At 38.6% G+C, this 24,725-nt stretch overlaps 2 long non-coding RNA genes across 4 annotated transcripts in view; both read right to left on the bottom strand.

Annotated features, from left to right (window-relative positions):
- Window positions 1-16,435: 16,435 nt before the first annotated feature.
- LOC142175396 (uncharacterized) overlaps window positions 16,436-24,725 on the bottom strand; it is a 9,698-nt gene continuing 1,408 nt past the window's right edge. Inside the window, exon 2 of the long non-coding RNA XR_012704382.1 lies at window positions 16,436-16,787. This is a non-coding gene — a long non-coding RNA (uncharacterized LOC142175396). The remainder of the gene's footprint in view (window positions 16,788-24,725) is intronic.
- The window catches only part of LOC142175397 (uncharacterized), a 3,436-nt gene continuing 770 nt past the window's right edge, over window positions 22,060-24,725 (bottom strand). The window contains exons 1-3 of one of the 3 annotated variants that reach the window (XR_012704383.1): window positions 24,375-24,725; window positions 22,511-22,650; window positions 22,060-22,409 (exon numbers count right to left, since the gene is read on the bottom strand). The exon at window positions 24,375-24,725 is cut by the window's right edge and continues 770 nt beyond it. This is a non-coding gene — a long non-coding RNA (uncharacterized LOC142175397). The remainder of the gene's footprint in view (window positions 22,410-22,510; window positions 22,651-24,374) is intronic. The other 2 variants (XR_012704384.1, XR_012704385.1) reach the window with 2 other exon arrangements.

Here is a 24,725-nt window from a genome sequence, read left to right as displayed (position 1 = left end):
ACATAGAGATTTTTCACAAAATTTGACATTATAGCATTCGTTTGAACTTGACTTGAAGTCGAAACATCTTAAATACACAGTCCATACTTTGAACATGTTCTCAAATGATGACATAACACGATAAAAGCATTTGGTATACATATTGAACATATATCTTTCAACACAAGATTATTCGGAATAGCCAACTTTATAATGAACAACTCGGGACTTACATAAATTACATGAATACCGTGGGATTCAATTCTAAGAGAGGAGTTTAGCCAACATACTTTGCTTAGAGCCTTTTAATTTACTTCAATGTTCTGGAAGTCTGCAGAACTACCCTAAGATGATCGGCATGGTCCCCTCAATTACGTGAATATATAAGGATATCATCAATAAATACTATCACAGAAGAGTCGAGGAGCAGCTTGGAAACCCGATTCATAAGATTCATGAAAGCTGCGGGGGCATTTGTTAGCCCAAAATACATTACCAGGAACTCAAAGTGCCCATACCGGGTCCTGAAAGCTATTTTTAGAATATCCTGCTCCCTGGTCTTCAATTGGTGATATCCGAATCGTAAATCAATTTTGGAGAAGTACTTAGCACCTTGCAATTGGTCAAATAAATCATCTATCCTTGGAAGTGGGTACTTATTTTTTATTGTAACCTTGTTGAGCTGCCGATAGTCGATACACATTCTTAGTGACCCATCCTTCTTTCTTACAAATAGAACCAGTGCGCCCCAAGTCAACACACTCGGCTGTATGAAACCCTTCTCTAATAAATCTCTTAATTGTTCCTTTAGCTCCTTCAATTCTGCCGGTGCCATTCTGTAGGGCAGAATAGATAAAGGTTGCGTGCCTGGCATCACATCAATCCCAAAATCAATCTCCCTGTCTGGTGGGATCGCAGAGAGCTCATCCGGAAAGACTCTTGGAAATTCATTCACAACAGGTACGGACTCAAGTGTAGGTGCTTCAGCATCGGTGTCCGTAAACCAGACCAAATGGTAAATACACCCCTTGTTGATCATCTTCGTGGCCTTAAGTTAATAAATAAACCTACCCTTTGGCACCACATCATCACCCTTCCACTCTATAACTGGCTCATTTCGAAATTCGAACCTAACAGTCTTGGTTCGGCAATCAAGATTGGCAAAACAAGAATAAAGCCAGTCTATCCTCATTATTACATCAAAATCGACCATCCCCAATTCAATAAGATCGGCCATGGTGTCCCGACCACACAACATGAAAACACAATCCCTATAAACCCGCACGGCCAAAATAGACTCACCAACCAAAGTAGATACAGAGAACGACTAATGAAGCTGTTCCGATTCTATCCCAAGTTTCATAGAAATATAAGGAGTGACATATGACAAAGTGGAACAGGGATCAATAAGAGCATACACATCATAAGATTGGACAGTCAATATACCTGTGAAAACATCTGGAGAAGCCTCTGAATTCTAGCGACCCCTCATAGCATAGAAACGATTGGATCCTCCCGAACTCTGTGCTCCACCCCTAGCTGCACCATGCCTTGTGGGTGTTGGAGTGCCTCGAGCTGGAAGAGGTGCTGCGGATGTGGTAGCTGCAGAACTGGCTGGTTGTGTCGTGCCCCTGCCCATACCCTGGCGGGACAAACGACAATCCCTCTGAATATGACCCCTCAATCCGCACCCGTAGCAAATGGGTAAGTTCGTGTAGCATATTCCTAAGTGCATCTTTCCACACCTAGGGCATGGGGGACTTCGCTCCTGCTGGAATCTACCACCATGACGACCTTGTTGATAGGAGCCCCTATTGCCATGACTGGGCCTGAAAAGGCTCCACTCTTGCTGACTAAGCCCTGATGGTGGTGCACTAATCGAAGACTGAGTAGAGGACTAAGATGGCCCTGATGACCCTCCACTGAATGCTGATTTGCCGCCACCAGAAAAACCACCAAAGTTGCCCGCAGATCGGGCCTTATTACTACCCTCCCGCTCCATTCTGTTCCTCAATTTACGGGTCTCTGTGGCTTGAGAGAATGCCACCATCTTCCCATAGTTTATATCAGAATTCAAGAAAGCTGTAGTAGCCTCAATAATTACCAAGGGACTAAGTCCCTGCATAAACTAGCGCACTCTATCCTCCATAGTGGGCAACATGTAAATAACATGCTTGGACAGGTTCACGAATCTCTTATGGTACTCCCACACACTCAGGCTACCTTGCCTCAGGCTCTCAAACTCAGCGGCATGGGCTGCCTTAGTCTCGGCAGGCAATAAATGATCAATGAAGGCATCGGCAAACTCACCCTACCTCGCCGGAGGGCACCCTTCCTCACAGGACTCCTCCCACAGCTCAAATCAAGAATATGCCACCTCTTTTAGGCGGTAGGAAGCCAATTCCACTGCCTCTGTCTCAGTAGCACGCATAACTCGGAGAGTCTTGTGCATCTCATCAATGAAGTCCTAGGGGTCCTCCTTTGGGTTAGTACCCGTGAACACTGGAGGATTCAACTGGAGAAACCTATTCACCCTGGAACTAGCAGAATCACCTGGTTGACTGGAAGGAGTGGGTGCAACATTTGATCTCTGAGCCTAGGAAACCACTATCTAAGCCAACATCTGTATGGCTCCCCCTAAGATCCCCATCAGAAACATCGGAATCGGACGCTGGGGCAGGAGGTGGTACTGGAATATCAGTTAGAGGGACCGTTGCACCCTCAGTAGGTGTAGGGACAGGTGCGGTCTGATCAGTTGTAGTAGAATCAGGCATTGTAGTAATTGGGAGAATATCCTCACCCCTCGGGTGCTCACCCGCATCATCAAATACAGAATCAACTGCCACTCCTGGAGTGACATTAGCTCTCTGGCTAGTTCTTACCTTCTTCTTAAGTGCCATGTACAGAAAATTAGAGCAACGCATGAGTCAAATGAGGAACAACATTACAATCACCTTTATCACACGATCGAGAACATGAAAGAATGGTATTATTCCTAAATGCCCAAATAGCATCCTAATTATAGATGTGGTCGACAACACACTAATAAGAAGAACTCTACTAGACACGGCTCTGAGACATCTTAGGACACTTTAAAACCTTAGGCTCTGATACCAAGTATGTCACGCCCTCGAACTCGGGGAGCGCGACCGGTGCTCAACCGAGTGAACCCGGTCAAGCAAGCATGTTAGATACTTTCTACCAAAACTCACTTATGAATACAAAGAATACATATTTTTGTTAAATATACGATAAGGAGTCCATGTATACAATACCAATTCATTACCATTAGTTACTTCATTTTAATGTCTCAAATTACACACATTTTCCATGGTCTAAAATGGAACAAGTAATTCAAACACAACATAACTTGTTTGACTTTCCCATCACTAATATACAACCCACACTATGTCTACGGAGCCTCTAATAGATACAGAAGAGTATTATGATAATGCCGGCAATAAGGCCCCACCTATATCTCAAACACAATACACAAGGAACAAAAGATACATGACCCCGAAATAAAGTGGGGCTCACCAAGTCTGCTGGGAAGAGGATGTACCGCTATCAATGATTAATGTCTCCTACTGTGGAACCACCTGCATCCATTGAAGATGCAGCACCCCCGACAAAAGGGATGTTAGTACATATGGAATAGTACTAGTATGAATAACAAAACACCCTCTCAATAGAATGATAAATAATACGAGCAAGAATAATCATAATATCAATGGAAGCCTCAAACAACATCAAACCTCAAATTAGTATCAAGATAGTGTTCAAATTAATTTCCATATCTTAAGTTGGGAGATTTTTAGTACCAATAATGTCACCTTTCACAATATCAATACCACCGTACTTTTAGCACGGAGTCCGATCATGACCCGATCGGCTAGGCAGTCTCATTCGAGACATCAACCAAAATTATAATTTCAAGCACAATCACCACCATATGCGCGGCATGACATCCGATCACGACCCGATCGACTATGCCGTCTCATTCAAGACATCATTCTTTTATACCAATCATTCGTTTCATACCTCTTTCACATCTTTTTATTTCATTGGCACTAGTGGCCACAATTATAAAATTATTCTTGGCACATCGGCTGTATTTAGTATTTCATGCTTACCTTTTTCACTTTCAAACATCAACATCATCAACAACAACAAAGCATTACAAATCAAGGTTTTTAGCACACATGTGAGCAATTAAGAGTCTTAGACACATAGAGACTTTTCACAAAATTTGACATTATAGCATTCGTTTGAACTTGACTTGAAGTCGAAACATCTTAAATACACAGTCCATACTTTGAACATGTTCTCAAATGATGACATAACACGATAAAAGCATTTGGTATACATATTGAACATATATCTTTCAACACAAGCTTATTCGGAATAGCCAAATTTATAATGAACAACTCGGGACTTACATAAATTACATGAATACCATGAGATTCAATTCTAAGAGAGGAGTTTAGCCAACATACCTTACTTCGAGCCTTTTAATTTACTACAATGTTCTGAAAATCTTAGCCATTTAATCTATTTAGACATAAACCAAAATTGAACACAAATTAGGAAGGAATTCATAGTTCCAGCTCACTTGAGCATTTTATCAAACACTAGGTGTGCAAATTACACTACAAAGTTCATCCACAAGATTTCCTTCACTCCACAACTAATTCAACACCAAAATCACCAAAGATTGTTCAACAACTTCCCCATAATCCCTACTAGCCCATGCATATGATAAATAACAATTCCCATATCCAAAACTCATACTCCCAAATTACCCATATCATACCCAAACTCGAAATTGAAGAATTGGGGGAAGAAATTCTTACCTCTTTGAATCCTAGCAAGATCCTTGTGAAATCTTCAAGCCTTGAGCAAGAATTGATGAATAAATGACTAGGTCTTCTCTTTCTCTCTCTAAGATACTCTCACCTCTCTCTAAAAATGTCAGATGAAACCCTTAAATATGACCCCCAATGCCTTTTTATAAAAATAGGCGGGTAAAATTTCCAAAACTTAAAATTGTCGAAACCGGGTCTACGATCGCAGACCGTACCGCAAAACCATTATGCGGCCCGCATATCGGTCGCATAATTGATGCTCCAAAATTGGGGTCGTCTGGTTGGGTATGCGGTGATTATGCGGCCCGCATACCTATTATGTGGTCGCATAATGCACCGCATAACTGGTCTGCGATCGCATAGTGTACCGCAGACCTTCCTCCATTCTTGCCCCGCCTCTGATTTACTCTGCCGCCATTATGCGGTCCGAAGAGTGATTCTACGGTCACATAGTGGGCCACATAAATATCTTTTTCTACTGAAAGTTTTCCTTTACTCCCCAGCGTATTGTTCAACCCAAAAAAAGTCTGAGCCTCAAACATGTAAGCCTAGTTCAGCACCACGAAACCTTAATTTCCTTTGTGAAAATTTTACGGTGCCTTACAGTCTGACCTAGGGAGTCTACAAGCCATGTCTACTGTAGGCTTGATTATAGATGTATTGTTCACCACATTATATAAATAGGAAGCTACAAGGCATTTAGGAGTCTCTTACCCTTCTTTCAAATCCCAATCGTGCTATAGATCTGAGCCATAAGAGTTTTTGAGTCAGGTCTTAGGTTTGCTAATGATAGAGAGATGCTTGCAATTAGAAAAATTACAGCTAGCCAGAGGGCTAATACAACAATAGCTAAGGGCACTAGAAGAGAGAGAGTTCCTTGACATCGTGGCCTAGTTTGAGGCCCTATCAGATCGTGCATACTTGTTGTGCAAATTTTATACTTAAGACCCTAAGATGGGGATATCTAACACACCCCACGAATAGCATGCCATGGGAGTATCAAAAGGTAAAAGTATAAGTTTTAACAGGTAAATGAATCAAGGTGAAGAAGGGTACGAGGTACCCAGTTAGTGAAGATTATCAGTATTTACAATTCAGGCAAACAAATATAAGCATTCTGAGTTTACTTTTAACAGTAATAATGGTATGTATAATTGGACATACCCATCTCAGTTATGCCTTATGGGAGCTAACATATATAGTTTAAGAGAAGGATGAAAATTAGAATCCAGCGGGGTTAGAGTAATCCAAAATGGTAGATGGATTGTTAGCATTAGCTGATATTTTCGAAGGATATTGCAAACGTGATAATAGTCACCCTTGTGAGACACCCAGGTGGTGCATTCTAAAATTGTAGAGTCAGATATGAATACTAGAATATTCAGAAAATTCAGAAGATAGGCACTGAAATCCTAGAAGGGATAAATATTTACTTTAGTATGACTCCTGTCCCTAGTAAAAAGAAATGTTAGGCCACCCAAAGAGCCAGTGAGATGGAGCAAGGAGAGCTAAAAGCGAAAGAATATTTTGTTGAAGTTTTTAGAATAAGGTAACAAAGTTAGAATGCGTCTTAAATGAATCAATATAAGACGGAGAGTTTAAGGACCTCTATAAATATAATGATGAGTTAAAACATGTGTTAAGGAAGTATTGTGAGGGTTGGAAGCTAAACGAATCAAAGATATTATAACTCGTACTTTGGGTTAAAATTAGGAGTGCTTAATATGCTAAGAAGGTTGTGTTTTAAGGTACTTTAATTATATAAAATTTGTATGTTGAGTTTTGATATCAGACAAGTTGTAAAATAAAAGTTGGCAAAAGTTATTGCAAGTTACGCTCATAATTGTACTAAAATTTGGGTCAAATGTCACCGAATTTTTCTCCCAATATACGCAGAGTTACGTTGTGATACAACCACCAAATTGAAGGCATACGAGTCTAGGTTCCAATGCATTAAACCTTTTATCAATAAAAAGTTGTAGTAGAGAGATATTTGCATTTTTGCGAGACTGCACAGGCAGCCCCTTTGGGACCCACTTAGGCGGTGGAAAATTCTCAAGATGTATAAAGTGGTAGAACGACTTGGAGACCTCATTTTTCTTTCATATTAGTTTCTATACACCCTAAAACTCTCTCTAAAGGTTCTCAAATAGTTCAATAGCTAATCCTAAGGTTCTCAAAGTTAATCAATATCTAAAAACCTTGTGGGGTTTATAGATTTGTTATTCTTCTTCTAGTGGCTGTTTTGGAAGATTTTTTCATGGTGAAGTAAGCTTGAGTTGGATATGTTCATGCTGATTGAAGGAGAGATTATTATTCTTCTACTTGTTCTTGATCTTATCTAAGTCGAGCTATCTTGTTGTTAAAGAACTTGTAAGATAAATGGAGTAAAAACCTCGTTTGATGTGTTGTAATTGTTGGGCTATTTTGGGATTTTTTGAGCTATGTTATGGCTGGAAAATTATGGGGAATAACTTGGGTTTGTTGTTTTTGCTCTTGTTATTATGATTATGGAGAAAAACGGTTATGGTTGTGGCTATGAGATGAGCTCGTTGCTCAATACGTTATATTCTAGTTTTCCTTTTCGTTGACGAAAGTCCTTTTATCGTTTATTGTTGTTGTTGTTGCGTTACTGATTGGCGGATTATGAGCTTAATTCTATGTTAAATTTATGGCTGGTTTATGTAGTAAGTGGGCTGGTTATGTGTTGTTGGTTGTGTTGCTCGATTTAGAAAAAAAAGAGAAGTTGGAAACGTGACGTTTAGTAATCTGAGATCGTGCTTGTCGCTCATTACTTTGGTGTTGAGTTGTTTGCTGGTTGTAGTCATTATTATTCCTAATGTAGGCTTGGGTAAAGTACTAAAATAAGGGGATATGATGCTGCATTCTTTATAGGAATGAGTTATCATTTGATATACATCGTATACTAGTATTCTTTAAGTTAACGAACGTATTGTCATTGTTATAGGTTGAGGTGCTATTCGAGACATGTTCTATTGTGTTCATATAGACGAAGAGAGGTATGTTATGGATATCCATTTTCTTTCATTGGTATGAATTTATAGTAAGTACGAGTTGGATAACTCTTATATGAGAACACATATTGTAGATTTTATGTCTCAATAGGTGTCACATATTTCCATATACTTCCATCGTATCTTATTGAGAGAGGTTCCCATCCTCTTTATGTTATTTCATTATGTTGCACAAAGATAGAGAGTTACATACGTACATCCATACATTCTACTATACATATGACATACAGCATCGTATACATATATTTTATGTACTCTGGCCACTTGGTCAATGAGATATTGTTATTTCCTGGCCTTATGGTCAGTGACAAAAATTATTGCCTGGCCACTTGGTCAATGATAGATATTATTGCCTGGCCTTATGGTTAGTAAGACTTTATATTTTTCTGGCCTTACGGTCAGTGAGAGATACATCGAGCCATATATGTGGCCAGCTAGCTATGACATTACTATATTATATTGTTTTGAGTCGGAACATGTGAGTATGTCTTAGAGCATTCTTTGGGTTCCAGATTACTATGTACTTCAGTTTAGTTTCAGCTTTCAGTTATTATATTGTCTTACAAACTCAGTATATTATTTTGTAATGACGTCCCTTTTGCAGAGGGACGTTGCATTTCATGTCTGCAAGTTCTAATGGGAAGCCAGATAGACCTTTCTAGCAGACAGAGCTAGACATTATCTTGATCGGTAAGCTCTACTCCCCCAAAGTTACCAGGTCTAGACTTTGAAGTCCATTTTGTATAAACATACTTGATGGATAGGTCTGACCATGATATAGTTTTGTTATCTCTAGAGGCTTAAAGACAAGTTATGTATGTCTGTATGTCAGTATAGCAGCCTTGATGTCCCTTGTATATGCTCATCGGACTGTACAGTTATGTATATGAGTTTTTGCATATGTTTACCTTTCAGATGAGATGGAAATTATTTTTAGATAATTCAGAATATGGCCTCGACAGCCTTTGTTGGCATTGTCTGTTGGCAGGTAGTCCTTGTCATCCTAAGTTGAAGATTACCCCCAGAGTTTACAGTAACAGAGTAGTACTCACGGGGTCAAGTATAGCACCAGGTGTCGGCCATGCCTTCCCTGTTTGGGGCGTAACAAAAATCATACTCATAATCATGATAATTAATTATTTATACGTGCCTAGGAGTAACTAGCATGTCATGAGTAATTTCTAATTTGAGATTTTTGTGAGGTATAAAGTTATGGATATTGCATTATAGAAAAGGTGTAAGATTCATTGTGGGAAGTTTCAATAGTATAGGTATATGGTGCCACTAAACTACCAATAAAGGTTTGTCACATAGAATTTTGGCAAATACAATTAACGGGATTATGAACTTAAGAGAAGGGGCGAATCGTTTTACGAATTACACAAATTTATTAGGTAATTATTCGAAATGGAAAGTTGGCCGATTTGAATTATTCCCGTTTTTGGAGTGTATGGCAATGTTTGATAGCATATAATGGTGTTTGGTCAATTTGGAGGAAAGAATGAAATTTTTAGAAAGAATACAACTTATATATATATATATATATATATATATATATATATATATATATATATATATATATATATATATATGATTGCGTAACTTGCGGGGTTGATTGGTGTGGTTTCGGGAGAGTTTTGGATTAATTTGGGACACTTAGTCCCTTAGTTGGAGGCTTAAGTTGTAAGAGTTGATCGGAGTTTAATTTTTGTATAGATGACCCCAAAATAATATTTTTGATGGTTCCAATAGTTTTGTATAGTGATTTTGAACTTAGGCGTACATCCGGATTTGGATTTGGAGGTTCCTAAGTTGTTTTGGATTGAAATGGCGAAAGTTGGAAAGTTGAAGGTTTGAAAGAATGATAAGTTTGTCCGAGGGTTGACTTTATTTATATCGGGTTCGGATTATGGTTCCGAGAGTTAGTATAGGTTTGTTCTATCATTTGGGACTTGCATGTAAAATTTGAGGTCATTCCGAGTTGATTTGACATGGTTCGTCATGAGTTTTAGAAGTTGAAATTTTATTAGTTCATTAAGCTTGAATTGCGGTTCGATTCATAGTTTTGATATTGTTTGGTGTGATTTAAGGCCTCGAGTAGGGTATTGTTATATTTTAGGAATGGTTGATGTGATTTGAAGGGGTCCCGGGGGCCTCGGGTGTGTTTTGGATGGGTTTCGAACCATTCCACCTTATTTTGGATTGCTGATTTTCTCAGGTCTGGTATCCTTCTTCGCGTTTGCGACATGGCGGTCGCATTCGTGGAGGGTTATAGAGGACTGGGCAGTCGCCCTTCTTTGCGTTCGCGATCGAGCTCCGCATTCACTAAATGGCCGGGTGCTGGGAGGAGTTTGGCCTCATGAAGGCTTAGGTATTTTCTTCATCACGTTCGCGATGGGGCGAACGCTAACGCGAACGCGAAGGCCTTTTTCCAGCAGATGATTTTTGGTCAGACCTATTTAATACTATATTTCAAGGACTTTTGTTATTTTATCACATTTTGAGTTGTAAAGCTCGAATTTTGGCAATTTTGGAAGGGATTTGCACGATCTAGATTAGGTAAGTATTGTTTTTACTCGAATTTGTTTATATTTCATGATTCCAACCTTGTTTAAGCGATTATTTGATGAATAAAATTAAAAAAAATTGGGGATTTTAGCAAAAACGTTTCTCAAACATAAATTAATAATTTGAAGGTCAATTTGAGGCCGGAATTGGATGTAATTGATATGGTTTGACTCGTATCGGAATAAGCGTTCAAAATTTGTACGTTTTTTCGGGTTACGTGGTGCAGTCCCGGGGTTGAATTTTTATTTTAGTTAAAGATCGAAACTTTATTATTCGAAATCGTTTCCTACGCATTTTATTTATGATGTTTAGTTATTTTGGCTAGATTCGAGCCGCCCAGAGGTTGTTTCGGGAAGGACTTCTTAGAGTATTGATTTAGCTTCCTTGAGGTAAGTATCTTACCTAACCTTGTGAGAGGGAGGGGGAGGGGGGAATACCCCTTAGGTTCTAGTCATGTTATGTTGATTTCTATTATGTGATAGTGACGTGTACATGAGGTAACGAGCCTGTATACGGGTACTATGTGTGGTTTTGACTGGAATAGACCGTAAGATATTAATATGCCTTAATGTGATAATAAACTTTATATGAAACAGGTTGAGATTCTTTTATGAATATTTGATCAATATTATTACATTGACTTTACCATAGTCAAGCTATATTAATTGTATACCCCTCTGCTTTTATGATTATTGTTATATCCATGTGCACTGTTGTTCAAAGTTATGATCTTACATCATGGTGGAACTTTGGTATCATTATTTGCGAAATTGTGGCACTTGGTATTACGATTTTGAGGTGTTGTGGCACTTGTGGACATGTTGAGAAGATTGATTGGGGGTGTCAGCACGAGATTTTTGACGTGCGATTGTGTTTATTGTTGTGCGCGTGGGACGAAATAAGGGTGGCGTTGTTGATGATATTATGTGATATTTCGGGATGTCCTCATTATTGTTGTGATTGTGTTGAGAGGGATTGTTAATTTTATTTCATAATTGTTTCTGAATAGTTTTGTTTTGCCCTTAATTGAGTTAAGGACTACATTTGACGTGTTATCACATGCGTCACCTCTATTTAATGTTTTGGGATCAAAGATGGGCTTATTATCATGAGTTGTTATCGCACGCTCTAAAGGGGTTGTTGTTACTATTTTTCCATTATATTTCTGTTATTAGTTTTCTTTGATATATTCATAGCACAAGTTATTTGTCCAGTGAGTATCAAACAACTTGATTCTCGTCATTACTCCACCAAGGTTAGTTTTAATACTTACTAGGTATCGATTGTGGTGTACTCATACTATGCTTCTGCATATGTTTTGCAGATCAAGGTACTTTTGATTGGGCTGATCAACAGTGAGACACTTGATACACTGGAGACTTCAAGATATCCCTGCATGATCTGATCGCTGGCCTCGAAGTCACCCTCTTATTTTTATTTCTACAGTTTATGTATTTCGGACTGTACCATATATTTGAGATATTTTCTTGTATTCAATTAGTGTATATGACTCTGTACCACCTAGTTCAGGAAAGTTAAGTTGAGTATTGCCACTTTGGCCTATATTACTCCTATTTCTGCATTTATGTTAAATTTTGTTTTCATTAAATCATACTTTTTCTAAATAATATTATGTGACCGGCTTACCTAGTTTGGAGATTAGGTGTCATCACGATTCTTAATTCTAAATAATATTTTTGGAGAGCTATTTAGTGAGAGTTAGGCATGCAGGTCGAGCTGAGTACGATATTTCATCCCCAAATGGACGGACAGTCCGAGTGCACTATTTAAATATTGGAGGACATGTTACGTACATGTGTTATCGATTTCGGGGTTTATGGGATCAGTCTCTACCACTCGTAGAGTTTGCTTACAACAATAGCTATTAGTCGAGCATCTAGATGGATCCATTCGAGGCCTTATATTAGAGGCGATGTCGTTCTCCAGTTGATTGGTTTTAGCCTAGGGAGGCTAGGTTATTGGGCACTGACTTGGTCCGTGATGGTTTGGATCAGGTGAAGTTGATTCAGGAGCGGCTTCGTGCAGCGTAGTCCAGGCAGAAGAGTTATGCTGATATGAGGGCTCGTGATGTGGCATTCATGGTGGGTGAGAGGGTTTTACTCAGAGTTTCACCCATGAAGGGTGTTATGAGATTCGGGAAGAAGGGGAGTTGGGCCCTCGGTATATTGACCCTTTTGAGATTCTTGAGAGAGTGGGTGAGGTGGCCTACAAACTTGCTTTGCCACCCAGCTTATCGGAAGTTCATCCTGTCTTTCATGTTTCCATGCTCCGGAAGTATTATGGTGATCCGTCACATGTGTTAGATTTCAGCTCAGTGTAGTTAGACAAGGATTTGACCTATGTTGATGAGCCGGTGGCTATTTTGGACAAGCAGGTCTGGAAGTTGAAGTCAAAGAACATTGCATCGGTGAAGGTTCTGTGAAGAGGTCAACCGGTTAAAGAGGTGACTTGGGAGACCAAGCATGATATGCGGAGCCACTATCCTCTTCTTTTTTTTTTGCTTCAAGTATGTCTTTATACTCGTTCGAGAATGAACGTGTATTTAAGAGGGAGAGAATATAGCGACCCGGCCGGTCGTTTTGAGTATTCTAGCCTCGTTTCCCCTATTTGATGCTTTACATATGTGTATTTATGGTTACGTAACTTGCGGGGTTGATTGGTGTGGTTTCGGGAGAGTTTGAATTGATTTGGAACACTTAGTCCCTTAGTTGGAGGCTTAAGTTGTAAGAGTTTACCAAAGTTTGACTTTTGTATAGATGACCTCAGAATGGTATTTTGATGGTTCCAATAGGTTCGTATGTCTGGATTTAGATTTGGAGATTCCTAGGTTGTTTTGGCTTGACTTGGCGAAAGTTTGAAAGTTGAAGGTTTGGAAGATTGATAGGTTTGAACGAGGGTTGACTTTGTTGATACCGGGTTCAGATTGTGCTTCTGAGAGTTGGTATAGATCCGTTGTGTCATTTGGGACTTATACGCAAAATTTGAAGTCATTCCGAATTGATTTGACACAGTTCGACATGCGTTTTAGATGCTGAAAGTTCATTAGTTTATTAGGCTTGAAATGAGGTGTGATTCGTAGTTTTGATGTTATTTGGTGTGATTTGAGTCCTCGAGTAGGTTCATGTTATGTTTTTGGATAGCTTTGTGTGATTGGACGGGATCCCGGGGGCCTCGGGTGTGTTTAGGATGGGTTTCAGACAATTCCATCTTATTTTGGACTGCTACTTTTTTCAGGTCTGGTTTCCTTCTTCGCATTCACGACATGGTGGTCGCATTTGCACAGGGTTAGAGGGAGCTGGGCAGTCGCCCTTTTTTGTGTTCGCGATCGGTCTCCGTGTTCGCAAAGTGGCCGGGTGCTGGGAGGAGTTTCGCCTATGCGTTCGCGAGGTCCAAGCCATGTTCGCGAGGTCCAAGCCGTGTTTGTGAAGGTTTAGATATTTTCTTCATCACGTTCACGATGGGGTGAATGCGGACGCGAATGCCTTTTTCGGGAAGATGATTTTTGGTCTTTGCGAATGCGATGAGGATCCCGCGTTCACAATGTGTATACCTAGGCAGGCTTATTTAATACTCTATTTCGAGGACTTTTGTTATTTTATCATATTTTGAGTTATAGAGCTCGGATTTGTACGATTTTGGAGGAAATTTTCATGATTTGGATTGGGTTAAATATATTTGACTCGGAATTGTTTATATTTCATGATTCCAACCTTGAATTTAACAATTATTTGATGAATCAAATTGAAGAAAGTGGGAATTTTAGTAAAAACTTTCTAAAACATAAATTGATGATTTGAAAGCCGATTTGAGGTCGGAATTTGATGTAATTGATATGGTTGGACTCGTATCGGAATATGTGTAGGATTTATGAATTTTGTCGGGTTCCGGGGTGCGAGCCTGGGATTGACTTTTTCAGTAGACTTTTGTTTTTAGTTAAAGATCGAAACTTTATTATTCTGAATCATTTTCTATGGCTTTTATTTATGATATTAAGTTATTTTGTCTAGATTCGATTCGTCCGGAGGTTGTTTCACGCGGGAAGGGCTTCTTAGAGTGTTGATTTAGCTTCTTTGAGGTAAGTATCTTGCCTAACCTTGTGTGGGGGAATACCCCTTAGGGGCTAGTCCTGTTATGTTGATTTCTATGATGTAAAAGTGACGTGTACATGAGGTGACAAGCATATATATGGGTACTATGTGTGGTTTGATCGGAATAGACCATACGATATTAATATGCCTTAATGTGATAGTGAACTTTATATGCAACATGTTGAGATTCTTTAATGATCATTTTATCATGATCATTACATTGACTTAACCATAGTCAAGCTATATTAATTGTATACCCCTCTGCTTTATTGTTATATCCATGTGCACTGTTGTTGAAAGTTGTGATCTTACATCATGGTGGAACTTTGGTATCATTATTTGCGAAATTGTGGCACTTGGTATTACGATTTTGAGGTGTTGTGGCACTTGTGGACATGTTGAGAAGATTGATTGGGGGTGTCAGCACGAGGTTTTTGCCATGCGATTGTGTTTATTGTTGTGCGCATGGGGCGAAATAAGGGTGGCGTTATCTTGGACTGCCCACATGGCGAAATAAGGGTGGCTATGTATGCATGTGGCGAAATAAGGGTGGCATTTCATTTTTATGTGCACATGCGGCGTAATAAGGGTATCATTGTTGATGATGTTATGTGATATTTCGAGGTGTCCTTATTGTTGTTATGGTTGTGTTGAGACGGGGTTGCTAATTTTATTTCATAATTATTTCTGAAAGCTTCTGTTTTTTCTTTAATTGAGTTAATGATTGCATTTGACATGTTATCACATGCCTCACCTCTATTTGATGTTTTGGGATCAAAGATATGCTTATAATTCTGAGTTGTTATCGCATGCTCTAAAGGGGTTGTTGTTACTATTTTTCATTATATTTCTATTATCAGTTTTTTTTATTATATTCATTACACGGGTTATTTGTCTAGTGAGTATCAAACGACTTGAACCTCGTCACTACTCTAACGAGGTTAGTCTTGATACTTACTGGTACCGATTGTGGTGTATTTATACTACGATTCTGCATATTTTGTGTAGATCCGGTACTTCGGATCGAGCTGATCGGCAGTGAGGCATTTGATACACCAGAGACTTCAAGGTACTGCATGCCTCGGAGTCACGCTCTTTTTTCATTTCTACAATATTTGTATTTCAGACTGTACCGTATTTTTGAGATATTCTCGTGTATTTAGTTAGAGCTTGTGACTCTGTACCACCTAGTTCTAGGAAGTTATGTTGAGTATTGCCGCTTTGGCATGTATTACTCCTATTTCTGCATTTATTTTAAATTCTGTTTTCCTTAAATCATGCTTTTATTATTCTAAATAATGTTAAGTGCCCGGCTTATTTAGTTTGGAGACCGGGTACCATCACGACTTCTAAAGAGGGATTTGGGTCGTGACATATGCTGGATCACAGAAGGCCCCAGTCCACTGCACAAGCGACGACATTAGGCTACCACCATGATCGAAAGACTGCTGGGTCGAAATGAACCAGCCTTTATGCCTAGGCAATGGCATTGGTCCATGTCCAAATGTACGGGAACTAGGCCCGCTGATGAACTGTGAAGCCTAATGGGCTCACATATTCAGATGAGTTCAGGCCCGTCTGACTTATGCCTCATCTTGGGCTCAATGACCTTTGGAAACCAAACCCTTTTTAAACTGATTTCCAAAGGTTAATTACAACTCATTGCAAATTTAGCATGAATTCATACAAATATCACCACAAGCATGACCAATAATAAAATCGATTACAACTTAGCACTTGTGTCACGATCCAAACCGATGGGCCACAACGGGTAACCAGTACCTTACTCAATCGAGTATCAACGTAATGTATCTGTCATATCATACTATCATAGGTAAATGAGCCGGAAAGGCTGTCGTGAGATAACTGGAATAAAACATGAGGGAAATACTTGACATAGGATGACCCAACGTGATGTACCGACTTATACATATGACATACGGGCCTATAAGGCCGACATGATCATTTGTATACTCACACCATAGGCCGACAAGGACATACAAGTATCCATATATATGACATCTGTCTACAAGCCTCTAAGAGTACATAAATGTCATAAAGGTCGGGACAGGCCCCGCCATACCAATCCATACATCTCCAAATTATACTAACCAAATAGGCAACTCTGGAGCAAATGGAGTGCACCAACAACACCTTCTACTGAGTTGATAGCCTACTTGGAGGATTCTCAAGTTGTCTATCGGGACCTGCGGGCATGAAACGCAGCGTCCCTAGGCAAAAGGGACGTCAGTACAAATAAAGTACTGAGTATATAAGGCATGAAAATCAGTGCATAAAAGACATAAAAGAAACGTAGAGTAAAGAATTCCACCTGTAAGTCTAAACAACTTTGTGAATCCTGAAACATTTATAATATCATGCACGTGCGTATAAATGTCATGTCATGCATAGGTATATGCGTACATCACATTATCAAGCCTCTAAGGGCATCCCATCATATCATCTCGGCCACTGTGGGTAAAATCATCAACGTATACCAGCTGATCAGGTAGTGATGCGTATATAACGCCGTAACCTTTTCCCATATCCCATATACATATAATATACGCGTATATAACGGCATCTGGTCATGGGTCAATGCACAAGTATAAATGAATAAAATGCATAAGAAGTAAGTTAATAAGATTTCTCAGAATGTCATAAGATCAATATGTCTTCGGATAAACTTTATCAATTACGCATTTATTTTCGAGACCCATGAACAGAAGATATAATAAGACACATGGGAAATCAAGAACATAGGCACCCCTATTGCTTTTATGAATAGAGGTATTTATGAAAGTTGTACGTTTGCTCGTTTCGTTTGTATCGTACGAATCATACCAAAAGGAAAGAAGAGATAACCTTAACATACCTGAGCCGATTTTCTTGACAATCCCTCTAACACATGCCAATCGTGATGAAATACGTAACAGCGAGATCGAAATAGGAAAAGATCTGTATGGTATTCTTGAGAAAGATTGCACCGTACTTTCTTAGAATCACAAATCTTATATTGCAATAGCATTATGAAGTTCCATATGAATTATTTTGGAGGCTACATCCGTTACTTAACCAACATGCACATCCCTCTTAAATGATGTATGAAAATCTCTTATCTTTGAGGTTTGTGGGCCCCATTTTTGGGGATTATTTTGCCCAAAAATCTCTAAATATGCCACCTAATTATAAACACCAAAGAGTCATTGATGCTTAAGTCCCCTTGCTTCAACGTTGAGGGTGATGTCCCTTTAAGCTTATCCACCAAAATTAATTACCTTGTTAACTCACCCACTAAAAATCAATAATTATCAATTATCCACATAATTAAGAATTATCTCAAATTACTTAAAATACTAATCACTTTTAACAAACTTTATACACCTTACTATCATGGTTATGTGGTACCTTGTATGGCACTAGTCCATAAATACAGGGTATTATAGCTTGGACCGTATTTTATCCCAAATTGTCAAACTTTGACGAAACTCATTTTCTTCGATTCGCTTACCCTCTCACCTTCACGAATTTACTTATCACTTGTTTGAAATAGCGTAATACTTATAACCTCAAAATAATCTTATCCTTGAACTGATACCAATTTACAACAAATCCAACGTACAATACTACGGGGTGCAACATCATTGTAATACTGTGGAGTGTAACATCATTTCCCCCTTTGGAATATTCGTCCTCGAATGTTGACTGATGTACTTATCGGTCTCATAACCGGATAGCTTTTACGAATTATTTTAATACTTTCCTTGCCATTTAGGGAACTGTTCTGTGAATAAATCCAAAGTCTAGGGCATTCCCACCTTTAGGCCTCCTTCTCACACCACAGCCTGTGGTCGAAATTCCTCCAATCTCCTAGCACTTGCTACCTTCTGTCATGCAGCCTGTGCGACTTTTTCCTTGTATGTGCGCCTATGCGACTCTTCCCTCCAGCTTTTAGCCAATCTCTAGGCCTCACTTTGTGAACATATACAAAATTATGACAAGTTGTCCCTATGGGCATCTATGGCTTTACTACATCTAAGTAGGTCATACTATACCATAATTCTTACTTCGATTTACCGTTACTAAGGTCTGCTACCAAACTCCAGGTTACTCTCTTTGCTTATCCTATATGTATAAATCTAAGTCCTTTAATGCTTCCTCATTACTGTTCATCTTAAGAATGACGGCCTAATATCATCTCATACTTTGTAACTTTTATCCATCTATTGTTGATTCACCTCAATATTGATATACAATCTACCACCGATAACTTGAAACCTCTTACGTAATATATTGTCACTAGGGCTCACGTTGCATCGAGGAATATTTGAAGTGATTTTCCTGATCCACTTAGGGACGATACTATACTTCAATAACCGCATTTCATGGCATCCCTACGTGGTTCATCTTATGGGGGTATTTTAATCCTATATAATTCATGAAATCCCTTTTTTTTCTTCAAATCATTACTCAATCGAAGGCCCAACATCATCCTTTATCTATCACAATTACACCCTCATTCTACTACCAGGGCAGTATTTCATCTCTTCTAAATGCTACTAGTCTTAGACTCCTTTGAGTTCATTCAGGTTATACTGAGCTTTCTATAACTTAGAGAAACCATCAGAGCTCTTGTTTTCATGGGCTTAATCCCGAGTACTTATCCATTCTCATCACCTTCTCACTCACCTTTTCTTATCCTTACTCATGTCTTCCTAAAACCTTGTCTCTCTACCATACTCCGAAATCTTAAGTGCATTCATAACGTAACTAACTCTGGATCATTGATCAAATAATTCCTTTCGTTCCTTCTCAACTTTCTTTAAATGTAAGCAATTACTTTTCCTGGTCGTTCTGCCACTTGTTGCATGAATACTTGGCTTATCTTAGTGCCCACACATATTGGAATTCCATACAAGCCATATGATCTTGAATATCACCTTCTGATTTTTTTTCTTCTTCCCGTTCATTAGCCACGATAGGTGCCACTTTCTTATGGAGTGCATACAATGTTGTTGTGAGATTGTTATTACAAGACCATTTCCTCTTTAGGTCGTTGTGCTTAGGTTGAAGCCTTCTTCCTTATTTCCTCAGCTAGTCTTTCGTTGTAGTACTTAGGGAAGACCCTCTAACTCTTGTAAAATTGCTCGTTATATTGTATACCCGAAGGAATTTTCGATGTTCTTACTCGCCTATAAATATTCGTAGTTACATACCTCTGTACCCTTGTGCTCGTAGGATTACTTCTGAACTCAGATTTTGATTGTCTCCTTAGTGGTACTCTTTCTTATTTTCGTAAAACTTAACTAGTGCATTTAACTACCCCAACTCTTATTTGAAAATTTTTTAAGGATCACGATATCATTATCTGCGAGACTGAATTAACTATGTCGGGGTTCACTATGTTTATCTTGCACGATCTGTGGATTTGTTTGTATCCTCTTGTCTAGCCATAATTAGGCTCTTCCTTAATTACTACTAACTACTCATTGGCCCATTATCATATCAATATTCCGCGTAATCTTTCTTGGGTTATTTCCTTTGCCTTAACTTACCTCTCGCACTGGCTCCTTATTTATCAATAACATCTCGCATAGGAACCCTTACTTCTTCTCCTTGACGCCGTGTTTGTATAATGTTATGGGATCGTAGCATATCTGTAGGGTTTGAATAAGTGCAATCTCCTCCCTTTCTCATTTTTATCGCATTCTTCCTTTATTATTCCATAGTTTCTAGAACCACTTAACTCTGACTTAATGCCACATCACTCCATATCCCCCCCTCCCCTTAGGGGAGTACTAAGATTTAGTACTACGATGATCTACGTATAGATATTTTACCTCTTCATCTTTGGCGTCTTTTCACATCATCGATGACCCTGACTCGCCTTGCAGAAATCCTTTTGTACCAAGGACAACAAAATTCCTTACTCACGAGGGAGACACCTAGTGTAACTGGCACACATAGTCCCTTAAGCTTAACTTTGCTCACATTGCTTGCTTTAGGGAAGCGTCTTCCTGAATGACCTTTAAAGGTTATTCTTCTGTCGCCCATTCTATTATTGTCGGAATGCAATCTCTGAAATTCTCATGATGCCGATAATTATCAAATCACTCAGTCCTTAATTCATGTTTAGTTTATCTTGTTCACCAGCTCATACTGATTTCTATTACTCTGGTGTCTAACTTTTCGTTCTGGTAGTCGCGTTGGAGTCACGAACTTATTTCTCAAAATGAGGATATGACATTATGGCCTATACTCTTTTGTTGTCTCAAGGCCTGTCACCTCTCATCTTTTCCTTCACTTGACTATAGACTCTGTAATACTATCATTTTTTTTATCTACCGTTGTCATCCATGTATCACATCTTACTCATAATGCTTCATTATCTCTTTTCTTATTTCCCTGCTAATATTTCTGTCTATCACTTTATTCTGAAAACTTCAACAAGACATTCTTTTCCTTTTAGCTCCTCTTGCTCCATCCACTACCTCTTTGGGTTACCTAACATTCTCTCTCTACTAGGGACGGGAGCCACACTAAGGTAATATTTATCCCTTCCGACTTTCGATGCCTATCTTTGCATATCTAGCTATACTATTCTAGAGTGCACCATCTGGGTGTCTCACAAGGAGATCTATTAGCACATTTGCAATATCCTTCGGAAATGTCAACTAACGCAAACAATCCATCCATTATTTTGGGTTACTCTAACCCCATCCGGATCCTGATATCCCGTCCTTCTCTTAAACTATACATGTCAGCCCCCATAGGGCATAATTGGAATGGGTGTGACCCATTGTATATTTATCTGTTACTATTGAAGTTAACTCAAAATGCTTATATTTCTCTGCCTGAATTGTAAATACTGATAATTTTCATTAACTGGGTGCCTCGTACCCTTCCTCACCTTGATTCTTTTACTTGTTGAAACTTGTATCTACCTTCTGAATCTCTCATTGCTTTTCACCATATGGGTGGATAGATATTCTTGCCTTAAGACTCCTTATCAAGAAGCTTACACGTCTTAGTATACACATGTTCTGCTGAAGACCTCACATTTATACATTATAAGAATGGCAAAATCGAGTTTCTCTAACCCAACTTTTCCACAACCACATGCAGCCTCTTACTAATTATCCTTTGGATGTAGGTATCGTCTTACTACGAATAAAATAGAATTTAGGAATTTGAATTCTTATAAGTTAGCTCTACCACACGATCTAGAGTAAGAAGAAAGAGTGACAGTCCTAAATACCCTGTAGCCTCCAGCTTATAAGTGTGGTACACAACACACCCATAAATAAGACTCTATAGACACGACTTGTAGACTTCCTAGGACAGAACTGCTCTGATACCACTTTTGTCACGATCCAAACCGATGGGCCACGACGGGCACCCGGTACCTTACTCAACCGAGTACCAACGTAACGTATCTGTCGTATCATACTATCATAGGTAAATGAGCTGGAAGGGCTGTCGTGACATAACTAGAATAAAACATGAGGGAAATACTCGACATAGGACGACCCAACGTGATGTACCGACTTATACATATGACATACGGGCCTATAAGGCCGACATGATCATTTGTATACTCACACCATAGGCCTACAAGGACATACAAGTATCCATATACATGACATATGTCTACAAGCCTCTAAGAGTACATAAATGTCATAAAGGTCGAGATAGGGCCCCGCTATACCAATCCATACATGTCCAAATCATACTAACTAAATAGGCAATTCCGGAGCTAATGAAGTGCACCAACACCTTCTACTGAATTGATAGCCTACTTGGAGGATTCTCAACTTGTCTATCGGTACCTGCGGGCATGAAACGCATCGTCCCTAGGCAAAAGGGACGTCAGTACAAAAAAAGTACTGAGTATGTAAGGCATGAAAATAAGTACATAAAAGACATAAAAGAAACGTGGAGTAAAGAATTCCACCTATAAGTCTAAATAACTTTGTGAATCCTGAAATATTTATAATGCCATGCACGTGCGTATAAATGTCATGTCATGCATAGGTATATGCGTACATAACATCATCAAGTCTCTGAGGGCATCCCATCATATCATCTCGGCCACTGTAGGCAAAATCATCAACGTATAACAGCTGATCAGTTGGTGGTGCGTATATAATGTCGTAACCTTTTTCAATATCCCATATACATATAATATACGCATATATAACGTCATCTGGTCATGCGTCAATGCACATGTATAAATGAATGAAATGCATAAGAAATAAGTTAATAAGATTTCTCGGAATGTCATAAGATCAATATGTCTTCGGATAAACTTTATCAATTACGCATTTCTTTTTCGAGACCCATGAACAGAAGATATAATAAGACACATGGGAAATCAAGAACATAGGCACCCCTAGTGCTTCTATGAATAGAGGTATTTATGAAAGATGTACGTTTGCTCATTTCGTTTGTATCGTATGTATCATACCAAAAGGAAAGAAGGGATAGTCTTAACATACCTGAGCCGATTCTCTTGACAATCACTCTAACACACGCCAATCGCGAAGAAACAAGTAACGGCGAGATCGGAATAGGAAAAAATCCGTATGATATTCTTGAGAAAGATTACACCGTATTTCCTTAGAATCGCAAATCTTACATTGCTATAGTATTATGAAGTTCCATATGAATTATTTTGGAGGCTTCATCCGTTACTTAACCAACATGCACATCCCTCTTAAATGATGTATGAATATCTCTTATCTTTGAAGTTTGTGGGGCCCACTTTTGGGGATTATTTTTCCCAAAAATCTCTAAATATGCCACCTAATTATATACACCAAAGAGTCATTGATGCTTAAGTCCCCTTGCTGCTACGTTGAGGGTGATGTCCCTTTAAGCTTATCCACCAAAATTAATTACCTTGTTAACTCACCCACTAAAAATCAAAAATTACCAATTATCCACATAATTAAGAATTATTTCAAATTACTTAAAATACTAATTACTTTTAACACACTTTATACACTTTACTATCATGGTCATATGGTACTTTGTATGGCACTAGTCCATAAATACGGGATATTATAGTTTGGACCGCATTTTATCCCAAATTGTCAAACTTCGACGAAACTCATTTTTTTCGAATTGCTTACCCTCTCACCTTCACGAATTTACTTATCACTTGTTTGAAATAACGTAATACTTATAACCTCAAAATAATCTTGTCCTTAAACTAATGTCAATTTATGACAAATCCAACGTACAATACTACGGAGTATAACATCGTTGTAATACTGCGGAGTGTAACAACTTGCAGATAACATTTTGTACTTGACGCTAAGCTAATCAAAATCAATAATTTATAGTAGTAGCCATTTTTGTACTCTTGGATATTTGAGCTTGGTTAAACGCTAATTAGGATTTTATTTCAGAACCAACACTTCCTAGGTCCACTTCACAGTAATTACTCTAATTCCAGTAGACTCTCATTCAATCTCAACATCTAAATAACACCATAACTATTTTTAATGAGTAAAGAACATCCAAAAGAAACTCATATGCTCACTAAATCAAGCACAAGCACAGCAAAATCAATTAGAGAGAGAAATCAATTGAGCTCGACATGATGCTATTTTAATGACTGATTTTCATTGATCTTAACTACATCTATAGCATGCTTTAATGAGCTAAACAACTATCATTTCAAATCATCCAAAGCTATAACACACATAGTCATAAAAATAGGATTAAAATTAAATGAAACAGGCAGAAAATTCAGTTAACCAACTACTTTTAATCATTCAACTAAATATATCTACAAAGTGCCATGTGTTTACCTAATGAGCAAGAGCAAGCAAAACCAGAGGTGCCAAATCAAGGCAAGAAAGGATGGAGTTCAGCAAAACACACCTTCAACAGCAAGAATCCAAATCTTGAAACCCTGATTTTAGACTCACATGATCCAATTCAAGCCAAGAAACTCGACTTCAAAAAACCCAGAGAAGAATAGCAGGGTTTTAGAGAAAAAAAAACTACTGATGTTCCTCTTTTTCTCCTAAGGATTTTTCAGAATAAAAGAACTTCTTCTAAAAATGCTTGTTCCTCCCTCTCAAATGAGAGAATGGGTATATTTATAGGCTAACTCTAGGGTTTTCTATTTTTTGTTTGTTCCCTTTTTAACCCCCTAT

Source organism: Nicotiana tabacum, chromosome 21 (genome assembly GCF_000715075.1).
Source record: "Nicotiana tabacum cultivar K326 chromosome 21, ASM71507v2, whole genome shotgun sequence".
Taxonomy (NCBI): Eukaryota; Viridiplantae; Streptophyta; class Magnoliopsida; order Solanales; family Solanaceae; genus Nicotiana; species Nicotiana tabacum.
The sequence above is the reverse complement of the archived record's forward strand: the minus strand, read 5'-3'. Positions and strand labels throughout refer to the sequence as shown.